Consider the following 15,933-nt stretch of genomic DNA (forward strand, 5'->3'; position numbering starts at 1 on the left):
TTTGACATCCAAACAATGCAATCATGATCACAAGATTGGTGATTACGTTTCTGTCCCGAGTGATAAAAAACTAACGGTGTCAGACTGCATACTCACAGTATATATATATATATATATATATATATATATATATATATATATATATATATATATATATATATATATATATATATATATATATATATATATATATATATATATATATATATATATATATATATATATATATTTTTTTTTTTTTTTTTTTATGTAGGAGGGACACTGGCCAAGGGCAATAAAAATCCAGTAAAAAAAAAAAAAAAAGCCCACTGAAATGCCAGTCCCATAAAAGGGTCAAAGCAGTAGTCAAAAATTGATGGAAAAGTGTCTTGAAACCTCCCTCTTGAAGGAACTTAAGTCATATTAAGGTGGAAATACAGAAGCAGGCAGGGAGTTCCAGAGTTTACCAGAAAAAGGGATGAATGATTGGGAATACTGGTTAACTCTTGCGTTAGAGAGGTGGACAGAATAGGGGTGAGAGAAAGAAGAAAGTCTTGTTTAGCAAGGTCGCGGGAGGCGGGGAGGCATGCAGTTAGCAAGATCAGAAGAGCAGTTAGCATGAAAATAGTGGTAGAAGACAGCTAAAGATGCAATATTGCGGCGGTGAGAGAGAGGCTGAAGACAGTCAGTTAGAGGAGAGTTGATGAGACGAAAAGCTTTTGATTCCACCCTGTCTAGAAGAGCAGTATGAGTGGGACCCCCCCAGACATGTGAAGCATACTCCATAAATGGACGGATAAGGCCCTTGTACAGAGTTAGCAGCTGGGGGGGGGGGGGTGAGAAAAACTGGCGGACACGTCTCAGAATGCCTAATTTCATAGAAGCTGTTTTAGCTAGAGATGAGATGTGAAGTTTCCAGTTCAAATTATAAGTAAAGGACAGACCGAGGATGTTCAATGTAGAAGAGGGGCACAGTTGAGTGTCATTGAAGGGGGGATAGTTGTCTGGAAGGTTGTATCGACTTGATATATGGAGGAATTGAGTTTTTGAGGCATTGAACAATACCAAGTTTGCTCGGCCCCAATCAGAAATTTTAGAAAGATCATAAGTCAAGCATTCTGTGGCTTCCCTGCGTGAAATGTTTACCTCCTGAAGGGTTGGACGTCTATGAAAAAAAACATGGAAAAGTGCAGGGTGGTATCATCAACGTAGGAGTGGATAGGACAAGAAGTTTGGTTTAGAAGATCATTAATGAATAATAAGAAGAGAGTGAGTCACAGGACAGAACCCTGAGGAACACCACTGTTAATAGATTTAGGAGAAGAACAATGACCGTCTACCACAGCAGCAATAGAACGGTCAGAAAGGAAACTTGAGATGAAGTTACGGAGAGAGGGATAGAAGCCGTAGGAGGGTAGTTTGGAAATCAAAGCTTTATGCCAGACTCTATCAAAAGCTTTTGATATGTCCAAAGCAACAGCAGAAGTTTCACCAAAATCTCTAAAAGAGGATGACCAAGACTCAGTAAGGTAAGCCGGAAGATCACCAGTAGAGCGACCTTGACGGAACCCATACTGGCGATCAGATAAAAGGTTGTGAAGTGATAGATGTTTAAGAATCTTCCTGTTGAGGATAGATTTAAAAACTTTAGATAGGCAGGAAATTAAAGCAATAGGACGGTAGTTTGAGGGATTAGAACGGTCACCCTTTTTAGGAACAGGCTGAATGTAGGCAAACTTCCAGCAAGAAAGAAAGGTAGATGTTGACAGACAGAGCTGAAAGAGTTTGACTAGGCAAGGTGCAAGCACAGAGGCACAGTTTCAGAGAACAATAGGAGGGACGCCAACAGGTCCATAAGCCTTCCGAGGGTTTAGGCCAGCAAGAGCATGGAAAACATCATTGCGAAGAATTTTAATAGGTAGCATGAAGTAGTCAGACGTGGAGTAGAGGGAGGAACAAGCCCAGAATCGTCCAAGGTAGAGTTTTTCACAAAGGTTTGAGTGAAGAGTTCAGCTTTAAAAATAGACGTGATAACAGTGGTGCCATCTGGTTGAAATAAAGGAGGGAAGGAAGAAGAAGCAAAGTTATTGGAGATATTTTGCCTAGATGCCAGAAGTCACGAGGGGAGTTAGATCTTGAAAGGTTTTGACACTTTCTGTTAATGAAGGAGTTTTTGACTAGTTGGAGAACAAACTTGGCATGATTTTGGGCAGAAATATAAAATGCATGAGATTCTGGTAACGGGAAACTCAAGTATCTTTTGTGGGCCACCTCTCTATCATGTATAGCACAACAACAGGCTGTGTTAAACCAAGGTCTGGAAGGTTTAAGTCGAGAAAAAGAGCGAGGGATGTACGCTTCCATGCCAGACACTAACACCTCTGTTATGCACTTGGCACATAAGACATAGAACATAAAGACTAAAGACTAAAGAAAACATATTAAAGTTAATAGTTTAAGCTGAAGACTTGAATCTATCATACGACTAATGCCATATAGCTACTGGCAATCAAAATTTTCAGGAAAATACTCCAAAAAAACCTTTATTGAAATATTAAGCCTATATTAATTTCCTTAATTAATAAAGGTTTTCTGTATTTTTCAGGATGAGCGTTCAGTTGGGCTGGACCAAGGTGTGACTACTACTAAGGCGGTTCCTACAGAATCGTGCAGCGAAAGGTCTAATGAAGAGAAGTCAACCAGTTCTTTAACTGCAGAGAGGTCAGTACCACTGACCGGGAAGGGAGCAGCTGCGAAGAGACGCCGGGAGGAAGCGAAAAAGAACGAGCTTATAACACTCGCAAGAAATAGTCTTCTTAAAGAATCGTTGGAAGACGAACACGACATCCAAGGTAAAAAGCGTGGGCCAACCAACTACACAAAATGGATCCTATGCAGCAGCTCTTTGCTAAAAAAGCAATCGATGACGTGTTATTCGAGGGTCGTTGCGGCAACCTCAGTCGAAATTCAGTTAAAATTAATCAGACTAATGTGGTATATGCACCTACTTCATCTACGACTCACAGCCTTCCCTCATATGCAGATACTTTATCTAGGACTAGTACACCCAACAGCATGCACAGTACTCACAGCCTTCCCTCATCCATGGACACCTCTCGTGGATTTCAGTCCAACGTTCAAAACGCAAATGAAACTAATTTTGTGGAAGCAAACCCACTTGCACATTATTTTTCAAATTTTCAAAATTAAAGCGTAAACCCATTACAGGATATTGTGTCCTAGGAAACTTAAAGAATGAACGGAAATCCTTGTTTCGAGAGAAAGGTAAATGTATATAAATGAATTGAAGTTATCACTCAATAACTTTTGCAAAAATGTTCCTTTAATTTTTTACGTTACTTTTAGTATGCAAAGTTGTCCCTTTATTTGAAAACAAAGTTTTTGAATATAAAGTGTTTGAATTGTATACTCCTGCCTTGATGATTTGCTGTTCTTGAAGACATCTTGTGATGGTTCGGCAGGTTTCAAAACAATCAGACTGATAGCTTGTGGAGAAGTTCTGGTGAGGAATTTCATATCTTCAAAAGAATTTTTGTGATACTGAGACGCGCATTTGGAGAAATGGCTTCTCGCATGGTAGTATTTTGTTTGACTATCACTGGCATCACTAAATTTAGAAGTTCGTCGTAAGATTCGGCGTCCATTCTGAGGAAATTCCTGTAATCCTCTGGCTCGTCGTCCCTTAATTCCCTCAGCAATAGTGTATATCCTAGTTCCCTTCGACAGAGATACCATTTCTTCGCCCACTTACTCCTTCTTTCGCTTTGGAGTGTCCAGAGCAAGCACTATTCCTAGAGCCACAGATGCTTTCATCTCGAAATTATGAATCAAACTGAAAATTGAAGTAAAATCATTGACCGTGTGTGGGCACAGTGATTTCCTCAATTTTATTGACGTCAATAAATTTATATCAATTGACGAAAAAAATGATCGTGGGTGGGGACCTTTATAGTAGTTAATTATGTCAGTGCTGTAGTAATCTTTGATATTTTGTTATGACTGTGCACCTCTTGTTTGAGTATGATCATGTGCCTGATTAGTTGTGTGTAGATTTTGAATTTGTTGCCCATGAAATTTTTGTAAGCTTTTGTATACTTTCCATAAATTTTTGCTTATAAGGGGGCATGTTATGTGCAACAAGATAACACGATATAAAACGAAGAAAGAAGTAAAAACGAATGAGAAAATAATGAGAGAGAGAGAGAGAGAGAGAGAGAGAGAGAGAGAGAGAGAGAGAGAGAGAGAGAGAGAGAGAGAGAGAGAGAGAGAGAGAGAGAGATTGGGGATGAGGCTTGGACGCATCCCAGAAACATAGCTACCCAGCCTGAAGCTCCTAAGATAATATCCGCGAAGTCACTCATATTCCCCCTGTAAATTTTCTTACTTCCCTTTATCCATTTAATCTTATGCAGTATTTAGTTGAAGAGTTGCTCTTGACAATAAAGTAATCAGTATTCATCTAGCCTCATAATTTGATCATTAAAATTTTCAGAAGTAAAATTGTTTTATTCATATAAGCAAGTGTGAGGAGCAGAGTGGCAGGCAGGTGTATGTGTTGTATCCGCCTTCCTCATAGTAGCAGAGTCAGAGTGACACGCTTTCCCAGTCACTACCCAGTGCTTAGACGAAGCAGGTGTACTAAGACAGGCAAGAATATCTGGCAGAGACTGAGGCGGAATAACAATTGGTTGGGTCAATTGCCTTAAGGGGAAGAGTGAGTCATTACCGGCCATACGGCCTGGCCTACTTACATAGTATAGGAGTCTCCATAGTAGCCTGCCAGGGAGGCTAGTTGTGTATAATGCACTCCATACCCAGGAAAGTGACTCCTTGGCTGTATGTGTGTGCGGGCCAAGCTCTTGTACAGTGAGCAGTGAATGACTCTATGTTTGTGGGCACTCGTCTATAGTCGTGTCTCTTGTTAGTGAGCTTGTGTCAAATGCTACTGTTGGCTGATGCTGATCAGCCACAGAGGATTAGCTGTGACATGAATAAGTTGACAGCTCATTAAAAATAAATCTCAATAAAAGCAGCCATCACAAGATACCAAGTTATTTCCTTCCTGCAATAATTTAAGAACTCTGTTTTTGTTTTTGTTTTTTTTTCCAGTAGTGTCTGGCCTTCTGCTGAACCACAGTAAGCCACCAGCAGTGGTGATGAGATCATAAGATCCTCACCAGTGGTGATGAGTCATAAGATCCTCACCTGCTGGTGTTGCTGGGCCTGCTGGGTGTTTCTATGGGTGAGGCACCCTCATTACTGACAGTGGATGAGGACCTGACTTTCCAAATCATCCATCATCCAGATGGTGTTCCCTAGTGGTGAATAAATACGAGTATACCATTTGTTTCATGATGACATGCATTAAATTTTGTTTTTCAGTATATACTTGTGAACACTGTACATACATTTATCATGTGCTGTATTTTTCAACAGTATGTTTTTATTACAAACTATTAATATTCTATTTAAATGTGTTAATTAAAGTTATGTAAAATGATAGGAAAAGTGCAATAGTAGATTTTCATTTATAAATAAAATAATTAGCAAGTATCAAAGCCTTTGGTAGCACATGTGGAAAAAGAAACACACATCCATATAAGCGAGTGTAGCTCAGGGATAGTAAAGCTCGACTATGTAAACAAACATATATACAAAAATTCCCACCAGGTCACCACAAAAAAAACTTAAAGCTTACCAACACAGATTGCTCTTTGTACTTTTAAATAATACTAAGGCATTGTAGATATCACAGTTAACTAACACTAACATGAAACACAGCACAAAGGAATTGTGAAATGCTTTGGTATTATAATGTATTAATATAAACAAGGTAAAGTAAAAAAAATAATAAAAAGCACTGTATATTTTTAAACATTATCAGTAATGTGTTAATGCTTTGTGTTGACCTTAAATCTTTCAGTGGAATGAGCCATAAACTGACTGAATAAATCTAGAAATTCTCTTTGTATTTAGGCAGATTGCTGCTGAGACTACAAAACTTCCCGTTGTGCCTGTCACCATCTCCAGTTGTGCCTTTCACCAGCCCTCATTGTGCCTGTCACCAGCCCTCGTTGTGGCTGCTACCAGCTTTCGTTGTGCCTGCCACCATCAACCATTACGCCTGCCACCAACTCCTGTTGTGCCTACCACCAGTTCCCATTGTGCCTGCCACCAGCTCCCGTGGTGCCTACTACCCGCTCCCATTGTGTCTGCCACCAGCTCCGATTGTGCCTGCCACCAGCTCCTGTTGTGCCTGCCACTACCCCTTGTTGTGCCTACCACCATCTTGTTGTGCCTGCCATCAGCTCTCATTGTTCCTGCCACCAGCTCCTGTTGTGCCTTCGTTAGTCCATGCAGAAAGTCTCACATCTCCTTCAGACTCATTATAAATTGTTGCACCTGCTCAAGTTCTGCCTGCAATAACTTTAAGATTTTTTGTATTATTCAAGCTATTTCATTTATAGATGAAGTGAAATGCTGCAGTGATCTTTCTAATTTAGTATGCATTGATACATGGAAAACCTATCTTTCACTCTGCACATGATTACTGACAGATGTAAGTGATACCTGTCTTTCTTCTTTTATTGCTTTTATGCTGGTAGAAGTTGTGGATGATTTCCTGGAGAGCAATTCTGCTCAAAATGTATTGAGCTATCTGCTGCACTACAGGTTCAGGGTCCACACGTGAATGCTGAGACGAAGAGGTGGTAGCTGGAAATAAACATAGGTTTTATAGACTTCTGTGATGGGCTGAGAGGTTGGGGTTGTGAGATTGCTCACTAGAACCATGAGATAAGAGTCAAGGGCATACCCACTATTGCCTGCAATATTATGATCCTGATTCAGAATGTTTATGATTTAGTATTTATCAATAATAAAATGGTATTGTGCCAAAGTTTTATTCTGATGAAAATAATAATCAAATTAATAATATGTAACATAACAATACGAATGCACACATGAGGAGTTGGGTGTATGTAGTCACTGTGATAAGTGGTCTGGTGGTATTATTGTAACACATAGCTCACAAATATTTATGCATTCTTATGGATTATGAATCTAGATGCTCATCAACAACCAAACAAGAATGTATAACACCCTTACATTGGATATGCATACAGTATACATATAATACAAAAAACCTTATTAATGTTTAACAGGAGCACAGGGCTGAAAATCTGTCAGGCACCTAACACTGAAAGAAAAAAAAATAGAATTAAGTGGAATATAAAAATAATTCTTAATCCTATTTTAATTTTTCGAAGAAAAACACAGACAGAATCTTGTGCTGACATTAGTTAAGTAACCTAACTGTGGGAGGCCTTGGAGGGCAGGGGCACTTCTTCCCGACCTTATATTTACATTTTAAGTGTATCTAAAGATATATGTGAAAGAATGCAAGAGAATAGACCAGAAATAAGGCCGGGAAAGGACTCTAGATAATTACCAAGCATGCAATACCAACAAACATAAGTATCTTACCAGCCAAACACCAGCAGTCTCCAATGACAATTTGGAAGGAGCCACTTGCAAACAGCCTCAGGTCCACCAAAACCTGGGAGTGGGTGGGAATTGCATGGACACACTGAGTCCTCTGCGGGTGAAGTTGCATCTTCTCAAACAAGACACTAGTTCATATCGAGGGAAGCGGTATTTCAATAGCAGTTCATTATCACTCACTGCCAAGGGATCAAGGCGATCCTCATGGCACGATCGTACATCCGCACAAAGATAATCTCCATTACAGCAGCCACTAGAGGAAAGGGAACAACACAAACATTGTGGCGACTGGGGCCGTGTCTCGCCCATCAGCTGAGGCAAATTTGCCTCCTCTCTTCAGCCTTATTTTCGGTGTTCTATGCAATATTTCACTTTATGCATCATAAAAGCTCGGAAACAGTTTAAAAAAGGTTATTTTGTCGCCATAAATATTTAGGTAAGAGTTTTCGCTGCTTTAATACCACCTCGGGAGGTGGTGTTAACAGCAACCAACTAACAACTTTGCTATCATGGCAACAACCTCCGAAACCTTCGTGGATACCATTTGGCGGCTGGAGGTTGCTATTTGTGCAACGAAGCAGGTAGCAACCTGCTTCGTGGATCTGCTGGGCCTTGAGCGAGGCTCTGCTCGCTTGCTCTCCTCCCCGGAAGATATGTTAAAGTAACCCTGTCAGTTTCAAGTGTTAATAACGAAATAAAGAGCACCATGTTTACAGTTCTTAATGTAGAAATTCCTTTTGTAGCGATGAAAGGCTTTTTTTGCTTTGCTTTGTTTGTAGAAAGATTGAGAATATTGAAGAGTTTGGACAGAAGAAGTAAAGGAAAGGAAATTGAAGGAAAGTAATAGATTAAAGATTGTGGGCAGACCACATTGCTATTTTTTAAGTGAAAGTGATATATATATATATATATATATATATATATATATATATATATATATATATATATATATATATATATATATATATATATATATATATATATATGCGATGAAAGGCATCGCAAGTCGGTCCTCAAGAGAGAGAGAGAGAGAGAGAGAGAGAGAGAGAGAGAGAGAGAGAGAGAGAGAGAGAGAGAGAGAGAGAGAGAGCAGCAGACTTTTCATTACCAGCTTCTCTCTTCTATTTCTTATATCTGGCCACTAAGCGCAGGCGAGTAAAGAAAAACCCAGGTGTGTAGGTGGCGGTAGTGTTGCGTTGCTAAATGTTCGAGTACAAAAACTGGAGGAAGAAAGAATCCCCACATAAGCAGACTCCGCTATAATTCACAATTTCACTGGAAACTCTTCCTAAAGTCTCCAAAGTATTTCAAAGAAGAGAAATGAAAAAGCGGCGGCCATTTCAAGTTTACCAGTCTAGGGTTTGGAAGAAAGAAGCTAAATAACTGGAGCATTAGGAAGATGAGCTGCCTGGCGCAAGGAGGTGTGTAATGTCGCGTGGCTTATCTCAAGAGGCAGCGAGACTTACATTCTACAAGTCTGGAAGAAATGTTCGAGGTAATTTGTCAGTCACCACTAAATGAATGAACTACGAGGGAACCTCGTGACAGGAGAGGGGGTGAGTGAAAAGAAGAGCAGAGGAGGGGGTTATGGCCGGGCGGATGAAAGGCATTACTTCACACTGCGCTACACATCATTACATCTCTCTCTCTCTCTCTCTCTCTCTCTCTCTCTCTCTCTCTCTCTCTCTCTCTCTCTCTCTCTCTCTCTCTCTCTCTCTTCTGTTCCTCACTCCTCTATTAGATCGATCTTCATAATATATATATATATATATATATATATATATATATATATATATATATATATATATATATATATATATATATATATATATATATATATATATATATATATATTATGAAGATCGATCTAATAGAGGAGTAAGGAACAGAAGAGAGAGAGAGAGAGAGAGAGAGAGAGAGAGAGAGAGAGAGATGAAATCATGTGTAGCGCAGTGTGGAGTAATGCCTTTCATCCGCCCGGCCATAACCCCCTCCTCTGCTCTTCTTTTCACTCACCCCCTCTCCTGTCACGTGATCAAGCCAGCCAACGCGTCTTTGTCCCTCTTGGCGTCGTTTTGTTCAGTTGGCGGTTAATTCTTCCAAAGATAAGTCGTGGTCAAAGAGTACGCCATGAGTGAGGTGCATTTTGCGGTATAAGTCAGTTAGCCTTACGAGGGAATAGTAGCTACACACCTCACTGTACTAATATATTATTACATTGGCCCATATGTGTGGCAGGCTTGGCTATTCCCGTCGTCTTACGAGTGCCTGGGAAGTCAGCTCTTTGGGGGTGCTTCTGTTGGCGTCCATCTTGGAGCGGACCGGTGTCCCCTCCTTTGTCAAATATTCGTGCACTGTTCTTTTTGTCATAGCCTAGTGTCTTCTTGTTCTGGAATTTAACTGGCCCCTGTTATGTGTTCCTGTTTGTTTCTGCGGCCATATAATATCTTTTGTATGTGCTTCGTGTTTGATTGTCTTGCGTTTCTCCAGACTCGTCACTGTTTAAGGAGACAGCCTAACTTCTGAGAAATCGAAGAATGGTTGAACTCGAAGCAGAGTGCCATAAAATCTTACTGAGCAGTGGGTGTACGCTGTTGTGAGCAGTTTTGGTCATAGGATACTAAGGCCTCGCCAAGTTATATGGTACTTGTATGTGTCTTTTCCAAGGACATATACTTGCGAGTCCATCTTCAGCAAGTGTGATAAGTTTTGTGTTGTATTTTTCCCTGTGGGTTAGACAGGGTGACGGCCTAGAGGCATTTGCTGTGTGCGGCCACGACGAATTACCTGGACTCGTGTCTTGTTATAAGAGGTCCTACACTAGACTACAAAGAGTTGTCTAGGGTAAGCTGACCTGGATAAGCGGCAACTGTAAGAGGGACTGGGTTTATGGCTGTAACAAGTTTGATGACCTCATTCAGAAATATAGTAAGACTATAGCTGTTTGCGACTGGTGAATTGCTTGGATTCACATTGTTATTTGCTCTGCACTTGGCTATAAGACTGGTAACCTAGGGAAAGGTGAAACGACTTAGTGGCAACTGTAAGAAAGGCTGGGTCTGGTTGTAATATATATATATATATATATATATATATATATATATATATATATATATATATATATATATATATATATATATATATATATGTACTGCATATGAGTAGCTGGCTGTGACATGGGGCCAAGTGCCAAAAGTAAACAAACGAGTAAATTGCATTTAAAGGTAAGTACAATGCCGGTCGTTCACCATCAGTTTACTTTACCTATCTAGTGTGTTCTATACAGAGTATATGCATCTCGTTATAAACTATTTACTTGGCTCTTACATGATACACATCTGATTTCGCGTGGAATAATTAAAGAGTTATAAAATGAGGAATAAGACAGTGTTAAGCAGATTTTGAAACTTTCACATGGCCCAGTAAACTATTTAAGAAAAAGAATCTAATGACATGCAGCGCCTCTTAATAATTCATTAAGAACATTGTCCATGACAATAATTTTTAAGTATTTTCAGTAGTGGTCAACCACAGCATACATGTTTGAGTTTTTACAGAAAACGAATCACAGCCCCACTACCAGATGACAGGCGCCACTGTCCTTGGGAAAAATTGTCATGTACATCACTCAACTGGCCATTTTGAATTGAGCGTTTAGGCATTGTCCTTTCCGGGGATTCCCCGGCCTACAGCGTTGCCACACATACCAAGACACACCTCAAGACCCTCATTGCTACCTCAAAACTAAATGGTGATGGTCTAAGAAAAGAAAAGTTAGTGTAATATGTTTTTTAATGATTTTATTTATTTACTTTTTTTTTTGCGTACTTGCATTGTTTTTTTTTTTTTTTTTTGCTTTGATTTCCAAACTATTCTCTTACGGCTTCTGTCTTTCTCTCTGTAACTTCATCTCAAGTTTCATTGCTGACCGTTCTATTGCTGCTGCAGTAGAGTCACTGTTCTCCTAAATCTATTAACAGTGGTGTTCCTCTGGGTTCTGTCCTGTCACCCACTCTCTTCCTATTATTCACCAATGATCTTCTAAACAAAACTTTTAGCCCTGGCCACTCCTACGCTGATGATACCACCTTGCACTTTTCCACGTCTTTTCATTGACGTCCAACCCTTCAGGAAGTAAACAGTTCATGCAGAGAAGCCACAGAACGCCTGACTTCTGATCTCTCTAAAATTTCTGATTGGGGCAGAGCAAATCTGGTAGTGTTCAATGCCTCAAAAACAATTTCTCCATCTATCAACTCGACACAACCTTCCAGACAACTATCCTCTCTTCTTCAGTGACACTCAACTCTCTTCTACATTGAACATCCTCGGTCTGTCCTTTTCTTATAATCTAAACTGGAAACTTCACATCTTATCTCAAGCTAAAACAGCTTCTATGAAGTTAGGTGTTCTGAGACATCTCCGCCGGTTTTTTCAGCTGCCCAGCTGCTAACTCTGTACAAGGGCCTTATCCATCCATGTATGGTGTATGCTTCACATGTCTGGTGGAGGAGTGGGGGTTACACTCATACCTCTCATATCTCATACCTCTCATAGCTCTCGTTACCTCCACAGCCAAGAAAGAAGAGCCTAATTACTCAGTAAAAAGTTTTTTTTTTCAGGGGGGAAGAAAAAGGTCATTACTTGACCCCTCAAGAGCTGTTGGCCGAACAGCGAAAGCCACCAACCTGCCTTGACTTTTTCCTCGATAGTGGTGTGGAAAAAGTCATAACTAAAGAATAAAAATATAACATCATAGTTTAAGGGAAATATCATATCTAGAGGGAAATCTATCACTTTTAAACAAAATTCACAATGGAGAGAGAGAGAGAGAGAGAGAGAGAGAGAGAGAGAGAGAGAGAGAGAGAGAGAGAGAGAGAGAGAGAGAGAGAGAGAGAGAAATAGTGAAAAAAGGTGAAGGAAGAGAATGAAATAGTGATAGCACAATGCCGGTGAGAGAGAGAGAGAGAGAGAGAGAGAGAGAGAGAGAGAGAGAGAGAGAGAGAGAGAGAGAGAGAGAGAGAGAGAGAGAATAGTGAAAAAAGGTGAAGGAAGAGAATGAAATAGTGATAGCACAATGCCGGTGTGAGAGAGAGAGAGAGAGAGAGAGAGAGAGAGAGAGAGAGAGAGAGAGAGAGAGAGAGACATTGTCCGAAAATGTAAGCGTTAATTTGTGTGCATTCCATGCATTATAAAACAAAGTTGAAAAGAATACATAATTTAAAAGCGCTAAGCAGAACTGAATTCTTATTCACACACACACACACACACACACACACACACACACACAGTGACAAATTTTCCATCTTTTTATAATCACCATCCTGAAGTAGGCATAAACTGGTGACAAAACAAATACGTTCGTGTCATGCGCAAAGTATTAAGGCCGGTAACTGTTGTGTGTGTGTGTGTGTGTGTGTGTGTGTGTGTGTGTGTGTGTGTGTGTGTGTGTACAATGTTTTGATGAAGTATTATGTTGTGCGTGTTGCACTGTGTCGCTTCGTGTTACTTTGTGCTGTGTTATATTGTGGTGCGTAGGTTTGTGTTTCCATGGAGTACGTTGTGTCGCATCGTGACGCTTTCCTTTTTGCTGCTTTGCGTGTTGTGCTTTGGTGTGCGGTGAGGCATCTCATTGCATTAGTGTGTGTTGTGTTGTGCTCTACGATAGTGTATGTAATAAATACTGTGCTATGAAAGCGTTAATGTTGCTTTATTAAAAAAATGTTAACATTTTTATTTTAATAGTCTGTAAAACGTTTGACGTTAATTCAACACCTTTTTTCCTTGTAACCATTTATGAAATAAGAGGCTACAATGGTGTCTTCAAAATTTTCTAGAACCTATTTTATGTTCTTGACTGGACTGTTGGTTGAAGATTCTGGTCAATAGGTGATATTTTAGATTTTTGAGTCTCCGGGAACAGACTCTATTAATTGGATGACTTATCAGTTTTCATCATTATTGAAGGAAGAAAGGACGAAGAGGAAGAAGGAATGAATTGATGAAGGAAGGAAGGCAAGAAGGAAGAAAAGAAAGAAAGAAGGAAGGAAGGAAGGAAGAAAAGGACGGAAGAACTGGCTCAAGGTATATATCTGATCCTGTAAAATCAGGGATCTCGGGCTTTCCTCGTGATGCCAAGTAATGCCATCCTCTTCCGTCTTTGTTCATCAAGAGATGTCTTGTGAAGCGTGTCCGTAATAAAGTAAATAGATTTTTCGGAGAACTGCTCATAAGGGGCATCAGATGACGTCTCGTGTAGATTTCTGAGCAAAACTTCCAGAGAATCGTAATGATATCAGCTCTTCCTGTTCTTTTCAAACCCTGAACAGTGAACACGACCTGTTAAGGCGCATTATTCAGACCTTATGAGATAAGAGATACAATCTTTCCTTGAACCCTTACAATCTCTGACAATAGGGCTGATCTGGTTAGGAAATTCGAAAAGGACAAGGAGGGGGAGGAGGAGGAGGAACAAGAAGAAAGAAGAGAATGAAGAAGTAAGAAGACAGGTTTGCAAGCAGTCGTGTTGTGTGGGACTAGAAAAAAATCTACTCGAAAAACTTCACAAATGGACAGAGAGAGAGAGAGAGAGAGAGAGAGAGAGAGAGAGAGAGAGAGAGAGAGAGAGAGAGAGAGAGAGAGAAAGTTGTTTGTGAAAGTTATTCTACTATTTGCATATAATATAAAAACCTCAAAGTACCCATTGCTATCTTGGCAGACATAGCATGCTTTCGTAAATAATGCGTATTTCTTGCTGTACATCATATTACACAATTCATACACGAGTTTTTCTTGCGGGACGCAGCGCAGGGATCGGGCGGCGGAAAACACGCCCCTTCTCTCCTGCCTACTGAGCCTATCAGATGTGCTGGAGCGGAAGCCGAAGCCACTCGCAAGCCCAAGTTGTCGGTGCTCCTTTCATACAACTCGCACACGTGGCACCTTCTCTTTCCTACATCTCACACATACAATATCTATCACACATTTCCCACTTGTATTGGGTTCTCCTTCCCTACACCTCGCATAATTACGGATTTAGTACACTTTCCATTGTCATCACCTTCTTCCATACACCCAACAAATCCTCCATAGAGCTCCCATACCTAGTATTTTCCACACTTCCTACACACATAGAAACCTGTACTCTTCACTCACGCAACACTTTCTCATCTCGCATAATTTTCGTAAAAAAAACAAAAAAAAACCACGTGTATTATTTGAGTACTATCACTTGATTACACCATGATGTAATTGAATAAAATATACAAACTTTTTTGTTTTACATGGTGCCACGAAGAATAGAAAAAAAAAAATGACAGGTGATTATTACAGGTGCAAAATTGACTTTTCTAAGTAGTTATGTCATTAAGTAATATATAAGAAACTCCTGAAAGAGAAAGGAGTAATCGCGTTATCGTTCCCATAACATAGTATATAATAAGCAAGACGCTTCAAAGTTTACCAGTGAAATGCATGAAAGAATAAAATATACATACTAGTTTCCTTGTCATTAGTAACTCAGGAAGAAAGCACGTGAGCAGATGAACTTTGCAATAAGGCTGTGGGAATGTGGAGCTGTGGGATGAATAACATGACCACAAAAATAGTTGTATAACTTAGCAAGACTTGTGACATACCGTACTGCAAGCGATTGTATTAAGAAAAATTTAATGAAAGGAGTCGCCCGCGAATGAGAGGAGTACGGAGTAGTATTGAGTTAATATCTGGGGGGAGAGAGAGAGAGAGAGAGAGAGAGAGAGAGAGAGAGAGAGAGAGAGAGAGAGAGAGAGAGAGAGAGAGAGAGAGAGAGAGAGAGAGATAATACAAGTGCAAAGATTTCCAAAAGTAATCAGGTTTCGCTAACTTGGCACCAGCTTTTCCTTTCTTTGTTTTCTTAGTATTTTCTTCTTTGTTTTTCAAAACTATGTGGCATATATTTTGCTCCTCCATTTCTAGTATTAGCCTCAATGTATTCTGGCCTGCTTCGGTTTATCTCCCTCTCTTAAAATCCTTGTGAAAACCACCAGAAGCACCTTACTATCAGGATTCCTAGTATACCCTATCCATCATCCAGTTACTTCGCTCCCAGAGTCTATATTTTTGTGAGGTAATAAATTCTTTAATCAGCTTATATGGTGGCAAATCATCTTATAATTAAATGGTGCAGAAAGAACAGCCAAAGATTTCCTGCTCGTCACTAGTCGGAAACGCCAAATCGGTATAGCTAGACGCCACAGACGGTGAAGGAAACTCTGATTCACTCAGCAAGACTGAAACATTGGCTTCATGCCTATGGTGTAGGGTTGTGAACAGAAACAAAAATAGAAAAAGGATTCAGGTAATGGATTAAAATAAGAAAAAAAAAAAAATCAATTAGAAGAGAAAGCAACGTACTGTGTGTGTGTGTGTGTGTGTGTGTGTGTGTATATA

The 15,933-nt window shown here is 39.8% G+C and overlaps 1 long non-coding RNA gene across 1 annotated transcript in view; it reads left to right on the plus strand.

Annotated features, from left to right (window-relative positions):
- Positions 1 to 6,276, plus strand: part of LOC135106807 (uncharacterized) — a 76,510-nt gene extending 70,234 nt beyond the window's left edge. The window contains exons 4-6 of the long non-coding RNA XR_010271473.1: positions 2,585 to 2,831; positions 5,110 to 5,321; positions 5,977 to 6,276. This is a non-coding gene — a long non-coding RNA (uncharacterized LOC135106807). The remainder of the gene's footprint in view (positions 1 to 2,584; positions 2,832 to 5,109; positions 5,322 to 5,976) is intronic.
- Positions 6,277 to 15,933: the final 9,657 nt, after the last annotated feature.

Source organism: Scylla paramamosain, chromosome 14 (genome assembly GCF_035594125.1).
Source record: "Scylla paramamosain isolate STU-SP2022 chromosome 14, ASM3559412v1, whole genome shotgun sequence".
Classification (NCBI taxonomy): Eukaryota; Metazoa; Arthropoda; class Malacostraca; order Decapoda; family Portunidae; genus Scylla; species Scylla paramamosain.